Source organism: Mustela lutreola, chromosome 4, assembly GCF_030435805.1.
Source record: "Mustela lutreola isolate mMusLut2 chromosome 4, mMusLut2.pri, whole genome shotgun sequence".
NCBI lineage: Eukaryota > Metazoa > Chordata > Mammalia > Carnivora > Mustelidae > Mustela > Mustela lutreola.
Window position 1 is genome coordinate 44,508,186 of NC_081293.1, and position 15,312 is coordinate 44,523,497.

At 40.0% G+C, this 15,312-nt stretch overlaps 1 protein-coding gene across 1 annotated transcript in view; it reads right to left on the minus strand.

Moving 5' to 3' along the window:
* GHITM (growth hormone inducible transmembrane protein) overlaps nucleotides 1-14,205 on the minus strand; it is a 35,073-nt gene extending 20,868 nt beyond the window's left edge. The window contains exon 1 of the mRNA XM_059169736.1: nucleotides 14,195-14,205. The gene's annotated coding sequence lies outside the window, so the exon portion shown is untranslated. The remainder of the gene's footprint in view (nucleotides 1-14,194) is intronic.
* Between the last annotated feature and the right edge of the window lie 1,107 nt (nucleotides 14,206-15,312).

The following is a 15,312-nucleotide window of genomic DNA, read 5'->3' on the forward strand; positions in this document are numbered from 1 at the left end:
CCTGAGCAGAAGGCAGATGCTTAACCAACTGAGCCACCCGGGCTATTTATAAGATTCTTATTAATTAAAGCTTATTCTCCTTATAAAGAAAAATACATTTCTGATTGCATTATTTTCTTTTCTCGAGTATGGGGTTTGTATTGTTTCCACAGATGTCAGATATTTTGAAAAAGGAGTGTTACCTGGTCACATCATTGGGAAGATATACTGAGTGTGGGGTGGGGAGAGATTTCCTTGACTGGAAACTAATTAGGAATTTATTGCAATTGTTCAAGCAAAAGGTGTTGAGGGCTGGAATTAAGAGAGTAGAGGGACAGAGAGGGGGTTTATGACAGAGATATATGACTAAGGAGGAATATCCAGGATTTAATGACTGATGGAATATAGCTGATAAGGATGAGGGAGGCACCCAGGGTAATCCATGTATTATGAATTGAGTGAAATTGGGTGGATAATTACACCATTAATTTAGAGATAGGAGGGGGAAAGAGATACAGATGTGGGGGAAGTAGGTAAGTAAAAGTTGGTATTGAGACAGGGAATTTGAAGGACTCCACGAAAATCTATGTTTTTGTTTCTTTTCCTGCTTCTATTCTTGCGAGGACCTGCACTTCCACCCCACTTTACATATGCCTCGTAATATCCTCCTTGTAAGGGACAAGGAGTTAATGATTTCTTTAGAATCAATAATATCTAAGGAAGGACAAGGTGACAATAGCTGGACAGAGCAATTATATGGATATTCCAGACCACAGTGCTAGACATCTAGAAGCCAAGGCCCCCTGGCTCCAAGGAATAACACCTGGGCCCCCATTTTGTTCTAACCAGTTCCTGGATGCCTGAGGGGACATGTATACCATACCACCCTCCTCAGTTAAAACCCCCAGACCCTGAACAAAGAAAGACAAGACTCATGGTCCTTTCCTTCCTGTGTCTCCCAGGACACTCCCTCTCTATCTGCTTGCTCTGTATCTTCCATAAGGTCTACTCTCACTTCCTGCTGGCTCGCAATTAATTTCCATCTTACAGGAAACCAAGGACCCTCTTGGCTGGTCCTGCAGGACCCCCTCTAGATCCCTGGACCCTGCCTGCGAGCATCAGAATGAAGTATTAAACTCTAAGTTCTCAGGTTTTAAGGCCTTGGAGCATAGGACGGAAACCAGAACACGACTTGAGTCATGAATCCTAATGCTGTATATCCACCACTATTTTTACTGAAGCCTGCTTACTGGTTCCTTATCCTCCACCTGCTGACTAAATGAAAACTGCTGGGTTGTAGAGGAGAAAAATCAGATTCAAGGACTGAAGAAAAAAGAATTTCTTTCTTTTTGGTTAAAAAGATTCAAGAGGACTGTGGAGATGTTTTTCCCTTTCCCCCACTAAACTTTTCGATCAGGAGACGTGGGGTAGGTGAAAGAGAGTTGGAAGGGGAGTTTGTGAAGGTTTTACCACTGCTCTCCCCAATGTGCTCAATGTGTCTCCATACAAAGAAAAGGTGCTTCTCCCTGAAAGGTTGGTTATGCTTGTGAACATGGGGGGCCAACTGGTAGCTGCTTTTCATATGGTGTTTGTTAAGTGGCAGAAAACAAAGCAGGTGGGAAGGGGTCAAGATCTTCCCTCCTTGTTTTGTCTTGGATTTAAAATTTGCCAGGTCAGATTCCTAGAATTCTTGAGACCTGGATAAACCCAAGAATGTAGCTGTGAGTATGGGCTAGCTTGTTTGCACCCTTTAAGACACTGTTCATCAGTGAGGCAGTCCCTTTCCAGAAATACACTTAGATGGGCACCAGCAGATCATGGTGGGTGATACACAACAGAGCCAGCATCTCTCTGTCTGAGTCAGAGATCCAACTGTGCCAACCTCAACCGAAGAGAAATGAAGCCATAGCTAAGAACAAACTGCTCCCTCTGGGCTCTGCTGGAAGGATTACTTGGAAGCAGGTACATTGACCAGAAAATAGAGTGGAGGAATAGAAAGCAGTCCACACCTGTTTCTTCTTGTTTAATGTAAAGTTTCTCAGCCATAAGGGGCCCAGGAGAGGAGAAAATTCTTTGAACTGGAAGGTGACTGGTAATGAGATGTCCTAAATCTGACTAATAAATTGTCAGACTGTCCTGAGCCTACCAGAATGGAATAGACTAAGCTATGTGCTTTAGGCCGACTGTTGGCTCAAAAGCAACACTGATTCCAGATTAAGGAAGAATGTAGTTCATTTTCATACTCATTTCACTGGCAGTTTTTCAGTGTATACCCCTCACTGAGATGCATCCAAATACTGCATATGGATCAAAAGAGCAAGTTCATTAATGGGATAGTATCTGTGAAGGGGCAGAACATTGGGGGAATCTTGAGAATAATCTCACACTTTCTGGTCAGATTGCAAAGAGGACACTAAAACTCATAAATGATGTTAACTCAAGTAAACACAGCAAGGTAATGGTAGATCTGGGTCTAGAAAAAGCATTCTCAACGGGGGTTAAAAACTGGTTCTTGGGAAAATACATTATATGTTTATTAAAAAAACTAAAAAAATTAAAAAAAAAGAAAAACTAATAAAATTGTTTTCTAGTAACCCCCCCCCCCCCAGCTGGTTCTTGGGGCATCTGGGTGGCTCAGTGGGTTGAGCCTCTGCCTCTAGCTCAGGTCATGGTCTTAGGGTCCTGGGATAGAGCCCCACATCGGGCTCCCTGCTCGGCAGGGAGCTGGCTTACCCCCCACCCCGCCTGCCTCTCTGCCCACCTGTGATCTCTCCCTTCTTATCTCCCTTCTTATCACTTAGGAAATTTTAAGGTTTTTAGGAACTGTGTGCCAGTAATCATGGCCACTTAAATATATATTTTTTGTAAATCACAATTTACAACAATCCTAACAAAAAGGGAGGATATCAAGAAATCTATATGGTGGTAAATCTTAATTTTGCTTGAAGTGGTAAATATTAAATTCGAGTCAATTGTGAAAGTTTGGTATGTATATATTGTAAGTCCCAGAGCAACCACACCAAAACAAAAAAGAAAATAAAACCAAAGCAACAACAGCAAATCATACAAGGTTATATAGCCAAAGAGTCAAGGAATAAATTAAAATGGAATGCTAAAATATAGTCAAATATTCCAAAAGAATGCAGGGAGGGGAGAAAAAAGGAACAAAAAAAAAAAAAAAGAGGGGACAAACATATCAATATTAACTTATCAATACAACAAATACAACCATATCAATATTAACTGGGATATAAATGGTCTAGATACCCTAATTAAAGATACAGATTTTCAAATTGTATTTTAAAGACAGAAGACCCAGGTACATGCCATCTGGAAGGAACCCGCTTTAAATAAAATAACATAGATTAAACGTAAAATGATGGGAAAACAAATACCTTGCAAACATTAAGAAAAAGAAAGGTGAAGCAACTATTTTAATTTTAGACAGAGTAAACTTCAGAATAAAGAAAATTACCAGGGATAAAGAGGGATGTTACATACTGACGAAAGGCTAAATTCATCAAAAAGGCATAGCAATCTTGGATGTGTGTGTCCCTCCCACAAAACAGAGATTTAAAAAACCATGAAGAAAAAGGGATGTGACTGAAAGATGAAATAGACAAATACCCAATTATGCTTGGAAACATCAATACTGCTCTTTCAGTAAATGCTAGAATACACAGACAGAAAATTAGAACAGTTATGGGAGACCTGAACAACACTAAAAACAATTTAATCTAATTGATACTTATAGAAGACTCCACCCAAGAATAGCAACCTACACATTCTTCTCCAGTACACATGATAGATTCATCAAGATAGACCATGTTCTGGGCTAAACCGTAAAGAAGTTAAATGAGTTAAAATCATATAAAGTGTATTTTATGACCATAATGGAACTCAGTGCGGAACCAATAACAGAAAGTTATATAGAAAATATTCAAATATTTGAAAATTAAACAATATATATCTAAGCCACCCATGAATCAAAGAAGAATTCTCAAAGGAATATAGAAAATATTTTTTAATTGAATTAAAATAAAAATGGAACATAGTACATTCGTGTGATGCAGCTGAAACAATGCTTCACAGAGATGGACTGATCACCTTAACACAAGAAGACAAATTTTGTCTGCCAATCTTTATTGATGGGAATATAAAAGGAAATATTTCCTACATTAACTGTTACCTACCAGCTGCTAGGGTGTTTGTGGTTGCTACAGTAAAGATACTATATTTGGTGGAGCCAGACAGCATAATGCTAAGAGAAATAGGTCAGTCAGAGAAAGACAAATACCATATAATTTCACTCACATGTGAAATTTAAGAAACAAAACAAATGAGTAAAGAAGAGAGAGAGAGAGAGAGAGAGAGAGAGAAACCAGGAAAAAGACTCTTATGGATAGAGAAAAACTAATGGTTACCAGAGGGGAGATCGGTGGGGGAACTGGTAAGATAGAAGGTGGGGATTGAGGAGTGCACTTGTAATGAGCCCCTGTGATGTATGGAATTCTTGAATCACTACATCATACACTTGAAACTAATGTAGCACTGTCTGTTAGCTATACTGGGATTTAAAAAAGATACTATATTTGGAACTTCAGGCACACTTGACATCACCACCTGATTAAATTTATGATAATTAAGAGTCATTTCCAAGGTGTAGAAGACTTTCACACCAGCTATTTTGGCAGGTTAAATGGAGATATGAAGAAATTACCACCCTTGGGTCTTACAGGTCTTTGGGAATGACATTATTCCTGCATTTCTTTGGGAATGCATATTGCTTTTTGTTTACTATTTTGGCGAGGAGTATTCCAGGGGCTTCCTCTTGACCCTTCCATAATTTGTGTGAGGAGGAAAGCAATGTGTAGATTCTTCCAGTTATAAGTAGTTTCTTTACTCTATGGTTCAGTTCTTGGGAAACAACCACAGGATGTGTCTATAGACCTGTTGGACTTACTGTAAGACAGACTCAGGCTAAGATTCTACATAGCACCTGACCTCCGTAAGTTTTCATGCTTAACAGTGGATCACAGCAATGTTGTGATTCTTCAGGGATTAGTGACACTTCAGAGGCAGTATCTAATAACGTGCAGAATGGCTGGGTATTTTTGTTTCTCTAGTAAATGGGCATAGATCTTTCCAAAGAAGACTTCGAAGGAGAGTCATAGTCCATGCTTATGGCTGTATTTCAAGATTGTTCTTCAGAGGGACTTAGTCTCCCATTCAAACAAAGATTTCTGAGTCTGTTTAATGGTTTTGGTCCAGGAACTAGGCAAGAAGCACTGAATCTCCACTAAGGCAACTTCAATCTGTTGTCCACTTATCGGACTAAGACATTTTCTGTTTATATATTATGAAACAACACTTCATTAGGCTACTTGTTCATTTCCAGGGACTGAATGGTCCATTTTGTTAGTCACATTTGTCCACACGGCACTACTCTGAGTACTACTCTGTCTTTGAGGTTTTTTATAGCAATTATTACCATTGTTACCTAATTGCTAAGGATCAAAATCTGGCCTCTAGTGCACTGGGATATCATCATTCCCATTCCCATTGAGATCAGGGAGCACAATTCCATGTTGACATCACAAAATTGTCGTCTCTAAGCTGCAGAGGACAACCACCATGGAAATTCCGAGGATGTTGGGTATCCTCTTACCAAAACACTTTCTGTGAGTAGGACAAAGTGGTGGTTCAGCAGTTGCACATAATGGATATACTCCAATGTTCTTCTTTCCCCTAGTCTTCAGATTCCTTTATAGTAGTGCTTCTCAAAGTGTAGTCCCAGGTCCCAGTGCTGGCAGCAGTGGCATACTCCCTGTGGTTGTTAGAAATGCAAATTCAAGGACACCCTCAACCTACTGGATCAGAATTTTTGGGTGTGAGATCCAGGAAACTATTTAAGCACATCTCCATGGGATATTGATGCATGTAAAAATGTAAGAAAATCACTGTAAAAATGTAAGAAAATCACTGTTCTACAGCATGCCACAGAAATTTTGGCATCTCAAACTCATAGACTATAGGCTGTTGTTGTGTCTAAGCTTCAGTCTTAGTCCACCAACTAGAAACTATAAAGGCACTTTCATAAGCTTACACTAACACATTTAAATCTCAAATTCTGGGGGCTCCTGGTTGGCTCAGTCAGTGGAACATACAACTCTTGATCTCAGGGTTATAACTTTGAGTCCCATGTTGGGTGTAGAGATTACTTAATAAAACCTTTTAAAAAAAAAAACCCCAAATTCCAGCAAGTGCATCTATATTGAAACTCAAAACACATATTTAATTTTCCTTAATATAATACTCTTGGGGTCTACATCCATACATGTTAACTGGAATCCTGATGATACTAGTTGGTGATATCCCATCACTCCTTTTGGTATATGATATGTCTCTCCAGGAGCAGAGTTATACTGCTCTGTTAGGACTATGCTTAAATCTAACTTTTATTTTAGGTCCAGAGCCAATGAGGGACAGCATAGGTGATGAGATTCTGCAAATCTAGTGAGTCAAGTGCTTCAGGAGTAGTTGTTGAGTTGTATTTTTTAAAAAATTATTCTTATTAACACATAATTTATTATTTGCCCCAGGGGTATAGGTCTGTGAATCATCAGGCTTACACATTTCACAGCACTCACCATAGTACATACTCTCCCCAATGTCCATAATCCCATCCCCTATCCCTACTCCCCCACTCCCCAGCAAGCCTCAGTTTGTTTTGTGAGATTAAGAGTCTCTTATAGTTTGTCTCCCTCCCAATCCCATCTTGTTTCATTTTTTCCTTCCCTACCGCCCACAATACCCCACCTTGTCTCTCAAATTCCTCATATCAGAAAGATCATATGATAATTGTCTTTCTCTGATTGGCTTATTTCACTCAGCATAATACCCGCTAGTTCCATCCACGTCATTGCAAATGGTAAGATTTCATTTCTTTTGATGGCTGCATAGTATTCCATTGTATGTATATAGCACATCTTCTTTATCCATTCATCTGTTGATGGACATCTAAGTTTTTCCCATAGTTTGGCTATTGTGGACATTGCTGCTATAAACATTCGGGTGCATGTGCCCCTTTGGATCAGTACATTTTTATGGTAAAATTCCAGTAGTGCAATTGCTGGGTTGTAGTGTAGCTCTATTTTCAACTTTTTGAGGAACCTCCATGCTGTTTTCCAGAGTGGCTGCAGCAGCTTGCATTCCCACCAACAGTGTAGGAGGGTTCCCCTTTCTCCACATCTTCGCCAACATCTGTCATTTCTTGAATTGTTAATTTTAGCCATTCTGACTGGTGTAAGGTGGTATCTCATCGTGGTTTTGATTTGTATATCCCTGATGCTAAGTGATGTTGAGCACTTTTTCATGTGTCTGTTGGCCATCTAAATGTCTTCTTTGCAGAAATGTCTGTTCATGTCTTCTGCCCATTTCTTGATTGGATTATTTGTTCTTTGGGTGTTGAGTTTGCTAAGCTCTTTATAGATTTTTGGACACTAGCCCATTATCTGATATGTCATTTGTAAATATCTTCTCCCATTCTGTCAGTTGTCTTTCGGTTTTGTTAACTGTTTCCTTTGCTGTGCAAAAGCTTTTGATCTTGATGAAGTCCTAATAGTTCATTTTTGCCCTTGCTTCCCTTGCCTTTGGTGATGTTTTTAGGAAGAAGTTGCTATGGCCGAAGTCGAAGAGGTAGCTGCCTGTGTTCTCAAAGATTTTGATGGATTCCTGTCTTACATTGAGATCTTTCATCCATTTTGAATCTATTTTTGTGTGGGGGGTAAGGAAATGGTCCAGTTTCATTTTTCTGAATGTGACTGTTCAATTTTCCCAACACCATTTGTTGAAGAGACTCTTTTCTGTAGGACATTCTTACTTGCTTTGTCGAAGATTAATTGACCATAGAGTTGAGGGTATATTTCTGGGCTCTCTATTCTGTTCCATTGATCTATGTGTCTGTTTTTGTGCTGGTACCATACTGTTTTGATGAGTATAGCTTTGTAATAGAGCTTGAAGTCTGGAGTTGTGATGCCACCAACTTTGGCTTTCTTTTTCAAAATTCCTTTGGCTATTCAGGGTCTTTTCTGGTTCCATATAAATTTTAGGATTATTTGTTCCATTTCTTTAAAAAATGGATGGTATTTTGATAGGGATTGCATTAAATGTGTAGATTGCTTTAGGTAGCATAGACATTTTCACAGTATTTGTTCTTCCAATCCATGAGCATGGAACATTGTTTTCATTTCTTTGTGTCTTCCTCAATTTATTTCATGAGTACTTTATAGCTTTAGATTCTTTGTCTCTTTGGTTAGGTTTATTCCCAGGCATCTTATGTTTTGGGTGTAATTCTAAGAGGGATCAACTCCTTAATTTCTCTTTCTTCTGTCTTGCTGTTGCTGTATATAAATGCAACTGATTTCTGTACATTGATTTTGTATACCGACACTTTACTGAATTCCTCTATGAGATTTAGCAGTTTTGGAGTGGAGTCCTATGGGTTTTCCACATAAAGTATCATATCATCTGCAAAGAGTGAGAGTTTGACTTCTTCTTTGCCTATTCCGATGCCTTTTATTTTTTTCTGTTGTCTGATTGCGAGGCTAGGATTTCTAGTACTAGGTTGAATAGCAGGGGTGATAGTGGACATCCCTGCTGTGTTCCTGACGTTAGGAGAAAAGCTCTCCATTTTTCCCCAATGAGAATGATATTCGCCCTGGGTTTTTCATAGATGACTTTGATGATATTGAGGTATGTATCCTCTATCCCTATACTGTGAAGAATTTTGATCAAGAAAGAATGCTGTACTTTGTCAAATGCTTTTTCAGCATCTATTGAGAGTATCATATGGTTTTTGTTCTTTCTTTTATTAATGTATTGTATCACATTGATTGATCTGCAGATGTTGAATTAACCTTGCAGTGCAGGAATAAATCCCACTTGATCATGATAAATAATCCTTTTAATGTACTGTTGGATCCTATTGGCTAGTATTTTCGTGAGATTTTTTAAAAAAAGATTTTATTTATTTATTTGACAGAGAGAGAGAGAGAGATCACAAGTAGGTAGAGAGGCAGGCAGAGAGAGGGAGGAGGCAGTCTCCCTGCTGAGCAGAGAGCCCAATGTGGGGCTCAGTCCCAGGACCCTGAGATCATGAACTGAGCTGAAGGCAGAGGATTAACCCACTGAGCCACCCAAGTGCCCCTTTGGTGAGAATTTTTGCATCTGTGTTCATCAAGGATATTGGTCTGAAATTTTCTTTTTTGATGGGGTCTTTGTCTGGTTTGAGGATCAAGGTAATATTGGCCTTATAAAATGAGTTTGGGAGTTTTCTTTCCATTTCTATTTTCTGGAACAGTTTCAGGAGAGTAGGTATTAATTCTTCTTTAAAGGTTTGGTAGAATTCCCCTGGAAAGCTGTCTGGCCCTCCTCTCTTGTTTGTTGGGAGATTTTTGATTACTGCTTCAATCTCCTTACTGGTTATGGGTCTATTCAGGTTTTCTATTTCTTCCTAGTTCAGTTTTGGTAGTTTTACATCTCTAGAAATGAATTCATTTCCTCCAGATTGTCAAATTTGCTGGCATATGGTTGCCCATAATATGTTCTTATAATTGTTTGTATTTCTTTGGTGTTGGTTGTGATCTCTCTGCTTTCATTCATGATTTTACTAATTTGGGTCCTTTCTCTTTTCTTTTTGATAAGTCTGGCCAGGGGTTTATCAATTTATTAATTCTCTCAAAGAACCAGCTCCAAGTTTAGTTGATTTTTTTTCTACTGGTTTTTGTTTTGTTTTGTTTTTGTTTTTGTTTTGGTTTTGGTTTTGGTTTCTATTTCATTGATTTCTGCTCTGATCTTTATTATTTTCTTTCCCCGCTGGGTTTAGGCTTTCTTTCCTGTTCTTTCTCCAGCTCCTTTAGGTGTAGGGTTAGGCTGTGTACCTGAGAACTTTCTTGTTTCTTTCTTTTTTTTTTTTTTAAAGATTTTATTTATTTATTTGACAGACAGAGATTACAGGTAGGCAGAGAGGAAAGCAGAGGCGGAGGGGGTGGGAAAGCAGACTCCCTGCTGAGCAGAGCGCCCAATGTGAGGCTCTATACCAGGACCCTGGGATCATGGCCTGAGCCGAAGGCAGAGGCTTTAACCCACTGAGTCACCCAGGCACCCCAGCTTTCTTGTTTCTGAGAAAGTCTTGTATCGCTATATACTTTCCTCTCAAGACTGCCTTTGCTGTGTCCCAAAGATTTTGAACAGTTGTGTTTTCATTTTCATTTGTTTCCGTGATTTTTTTCAATTCTTCTTTAATTTTCTGGTTGACCCATTCATTCTTTAGTAGGATGTTCTTTAGTTCTTTCCAAATTTCCTCTTGTGATTGAGTTCTAGCTTCAGAGCATTGTGGTCTGAAAATATGGAGGGAATGATCCCAATCTTTTGGTACTAGTTGAGTCCTGATTTGTGACTCAGGTTGTGATCTATTCTGGAGAATGTTCCATGTACACTAGAGAAGAATGTGTATTATGCTGTTTTAGGAAAGAATGTTCTGAATATATCTATGGTGTCCATCTCATCCAGTATGTCATTTGAAGCCTTTATTTCCTCGTTGATCTTTTGCTTAGATGATCTGTCCATTTCAGTTAGGGGGTTGTTAAAGTCCCCAAGTATTGTTGTATTATTGTCAATATATTTCTTTGATTTTGTTATTAATGGCTTATATAATTGGCTGCTCCCATGTTAGGTGCATAGATATTTAAAGTTGTTAGATCTTCTTATTGGACAGGCCCTTTAAATATGATATACTGTCCTCCCTCATCTTTAATTATAGTCTTTGGCTTAAAATCTAACTTATCTGATATAAGGATTGCCACTCAAGCTTTCTTTGGATGTCTGTTAGCATGGCAAATTATTTTCCACCCTCTCAATTTAAGTCTGGAGGTGTCTTTGGGTCTAAAATGAGTTTCTTGTAGACAGCATATTGATGGGTCTTGTTTTTTAATCCATTATGATACCCTGTGTCTGTTGAGGCATTTAGTCCATTTACAGTCAGGATAATTATTGAAAGATATGAATTTAGTGCCATTGTATTGACTGTAAGGTGACTGCTACTGTATATTGCCTCTGTTCCTTTCTGGCCTATTACCCTTAGGTTCTCTCTTTGCTTAGAGGACCTCTTTCAATATTTCCTGTAGGGCTGGTTTGGTGTTTGCAAATTCTTTTAATTTTTGTTTGTCCTGGAAGCTTTTTATCTCTCCTATTTTCAGTGACAGCCTAGCTGGATATAGTATTCTTGGTTAAATATTTTCCTCGTTTAGTGCTCTGAATATATCATGCAAGTCTTTTCTGGCCTGCCAGGTCTCTGTGGATAAGACTGTTGCCAATCTAATATTTCTACCATTGTATGTTACAGACCTCTTGTCCCGAGTTGCTTTCAGGATTTACTCTTTGTCACTAAGACTTGTAAGTTTTACTACTAGGTGACAGGGTGTGGACCTATTTTTATTGATTTTAAGGGTGTTCTCTGTGCCTCCTGGATTTTGATGCTTGTTCCCTTTGCCATATTAGGGAACTTTTCTACTATAATTTACCCCAATATACCTTCTTCCTGCCCTCCCGTCTCTTCTTCTTCTGGGATCTCAATTATTCTAATATTGTTTCTTTTTTTTTTTTTTAAAGATTTTATTTATTTATTTTACAGAGAGAGATCATAAGCAGGCAGAGAGGCAGGCAGAGAAAGAGAGGAGGGAGCAGACTCCCTGCCGAGCAGAGAGCCCGATGCGGGACTCGATCCCAGGACCTTGAGATCATGACCTGAGCCGAAGGCAGTGGCTTAACCCACTGAGCCACCCAGGCGCCCTAATATTGTTTCGTTTTATGGTATCACTTGTCTCTTGAATTCTCCCCTCATGGTCCAGTAGTTTTTTTGTCTCTCTTGCTCAGCTTGTTTATTCTCCATCATTTAGTCCTCTATATCACTAATTGTCTCTTCTGCCTCATTTATCCTAGCAGTAAGATCCTCCATTTTTTTATCACACCTCATTAATAGCTTTTTTGATTTCAACTTGGTTAGATTTTAGTTCTTTCATTTCTCCAGAAAGGGATTTTATTTCTCCAGGAAGGGATTCTCTAATATCTTTCATGCCTTTCAAGCCCAGAGATTCTCCAATGTCTTTGCCCCAGGTGGAATTACATGGCCTTTGCCAGGGGCCAGGCAGTTTTGCTCTCTGGAGCTTTCTGTAGAGCTTTGGAGGACGGGAATGAAAATGGCGGCCTCCAAATCCCTGGCCCAGAGGAGCCAAGAGCCTGGGGCCCCACTCCTCCACATGCTCTCAGAGAAAAGAAATCAACCCCTCCCATCTCCTTGGTCTCTGGCCGCACTCCATGCTCACCTAGCCTGTGACTGAGCATTTCTATCTCTGGCGCACGGCCTCATTTGGAGTCTCCAAACCCAGCCCATTACTGCTGCATGGTCCCATACCACTCCTCCTGGAGGAGTTAAGAGGGGGGTCTCTCTGGATCTGCCACTTGTGGGGTCCCTACCTATACAGCAGTGGTCCAATTGTTCCTTGGATCATGGTTTAAGGTAACCCCAAGCTGAGAGCTCACTACTTGGCTCTGTTTCTGCAGCCGGCTTCCCTGCTCCAATACCTGAGAGCTCTGCCAGACTCAGGCATGCCTAGTCTTTCTGTGGCCCCGCAGGTCCTGAGACCACACTGTCCCCGTGAGGACTCCACTCTCTGCTTAGCCTCTGGAGCAATGTCCCTTAGTGCAACAGACTTCTAAAAGTTCTGATTTTGTGCTCCATTGCTCCACTGCTTGCCAGGAGCTGGCCCCTCCCCACGTCTATCTTCCTGTCACTTCAGATTCACTTCTTCCATGTCCTACCTTCGAGAAAGTAGTCGATTTTCTGTTTCTAGAATTGCTGCTTTTCTTTTCTTCTGTCTCCTGTTGGGTTTGTAGGTGTTTGGAATGGTTTGATAAGTATCTAGCTAAACTCCTGGGACCCAATAATATTCCAGTCTCCTACTCCTCCGCCATCCTGCTCTCTCCCTCTTTTTTTTTTTCAAATGGTGCAAAGTCTGCTTTCATTAGATGAGGGCCAGGTGTGTATGTGTGTGTGTGTGTGTGTGTGTGTGTGTGTGGCTACTGTTGCCAGTAAAATAGATTAAGAGGTATTCCAGTAAAAAAAATTAAAGGGTAATTAGGGGTTCAAAATTCTTAGGCTTGTTAGTATCTGCCCCAATGTTGCCACACCATTCTCTCTACACCAATGTCTTTACTTTAGTATGAGGGACTTGGAAGATTTTCCCAGGTAACTCACGCTGCGGTTTCATAATCCTTCCAATCAGGCCCTGAGTTTGATCCTCAACTAAATTTGTTCTGTGGTCATAGGAGAGAAGAGATTCCTTTCATAGTTGTATTTTGGTTTTACACCCATACTTGAATTTGGATTTCAAAGTTTCAGTGTCCTCTTCTCTGCATAAGATAGTCAGAAATAGCCAGCTGGCCCCACGGTCTTTATCATGAACTCACTTACCTTAACAAACAAGTGCCACATTTTTTTCTTAGCAACTAAATGCCATACCTACCTCTCAACTACTTTCCCTGGACTCATACCTGATCCCTTGCTACTATGAGTAATGATTTCAGTGACTGTGAGGCCACCTTATGTCTGGAAAAGAGGTTATGTGTGCTTTCATCAGATATGTGAGCCATTTCAGAATTATGTTTTGAGAGTCTGTCTCCTGGGTACTACTTACTGTACTAGCATCCAGTAGGAAACAGATGGCACATTAAATAGACAATTGAAGAGAGTCTAATGAAGTCACTTTCTGCAAATGCATATACTGGGATAACACACACATGGGGATAGTAAAGCACCCTGGAATTAGCAGTAGTGGGAAGCTGTTATCACCCTGGGCCTGAAAGGATAAGAGAGAGGAGATGGTCATAGTGGACCATGGCAAGAATTGCAGGTATAGTAATACATTGTAGGTTAATAAAAAAATAAAATAAAATGGACCATTTGTGGGGGGAAAAAAGAATTGCAGGTATAGGAGAAGGATCATCAAACAGGAGTTGTGACTTCCATTAAACCCATGGCATGGCAGGGTGGGAGCCAGGGGGATAAACACTCCAATTTCCCACCCTCTGATTAGTGGCTGGCTGGTGCCTCCCAATGATGGAAACCGACTCTAAGCCAGAAGAACCTGGGACAATACAGTCCCCGGAGGTTAGTTTTTCAGGGCCCATGGTGGTGTTGAGAAATGTGAAGAATGGTTCTTGACTTTCTTATTCATTATAGGCCGACTTTTGTCTCCCCAGAATCCTAGGTTGAAGCTCTAACCCCTGAATGGGACTGTATTTGGAGATGGAGCCTTTTAGGAGGCAAGTTAAATGAGTTTATAATTGTGTGGCATTAATCTGACAGGACTGATGTCCTCATAAGAAGAGGAGTATAGGGGCACCTGGGTGGCTCAGTGGGTTAAACCTCTGCCTTCAGCTCAGGTCATGATCTTAGGGTCCTGGGATCGAGCCCCACATCGGGCTCTCTTCTCGGCAGGGAGGCTTCTTCCTCCTCTCTCTGCCTGCCTCTCTGCCTGATTGTGATCTCTCTCTCTCTCTGTCAAATAAATAAATAAAATCTTAAAAAAATAGGAGAGGCATATACACTCTAACTCTCATCTGAGAGTGCAGTGGGAAGGCAGCTCTGAGCCAGGAAGAGAAGTCTCACCTGATACCAACCTTGCTGGTCCCATGTCCTGGACTTCTAGCCTCCAGAACTCTGGGAAAGTAAAATGCTCTTGTTCACACTACCCAGTCTGTGGTAGTTTATAATGACAGCCCAGACAAACACATCACCCACATGACAAAAATTGTAACATGTGTCTCACGGGGTTCCCATTAGGATTAAGTGAGGTAACATGTGTAAAGTTTCTGAGCTGAGTGGATGCACAATAATTATTATTTTCATTATTGGTATGAAGAGTTAAATACTGAGAGTCTCATTTTATGATTTTTAGATACCACTCTGTATTTTTTTTTTTTAGCTTCAATTATCCTTCTTGAGGGGAACCAAATAGGTCTTCATACATTATATATAAAATGTGGTTTACGATACCTTTTTACATTCTATTTACAATCTGCTTTTTAAAATGTCTTAGTCCCCTCCCCCTACCACTGTAGCACATTGGATTAGTGTCTCATTTTAGCAGTTTCTAATATCTTCTTTACTAGTTGATAACAGATGGTTCTGAGCTCATTACTCTATAAATATAGATTATATGTATATATTTTTTCTGAGTGGATTACTTTGTATTAGTCTCTGATGAAGCTCAC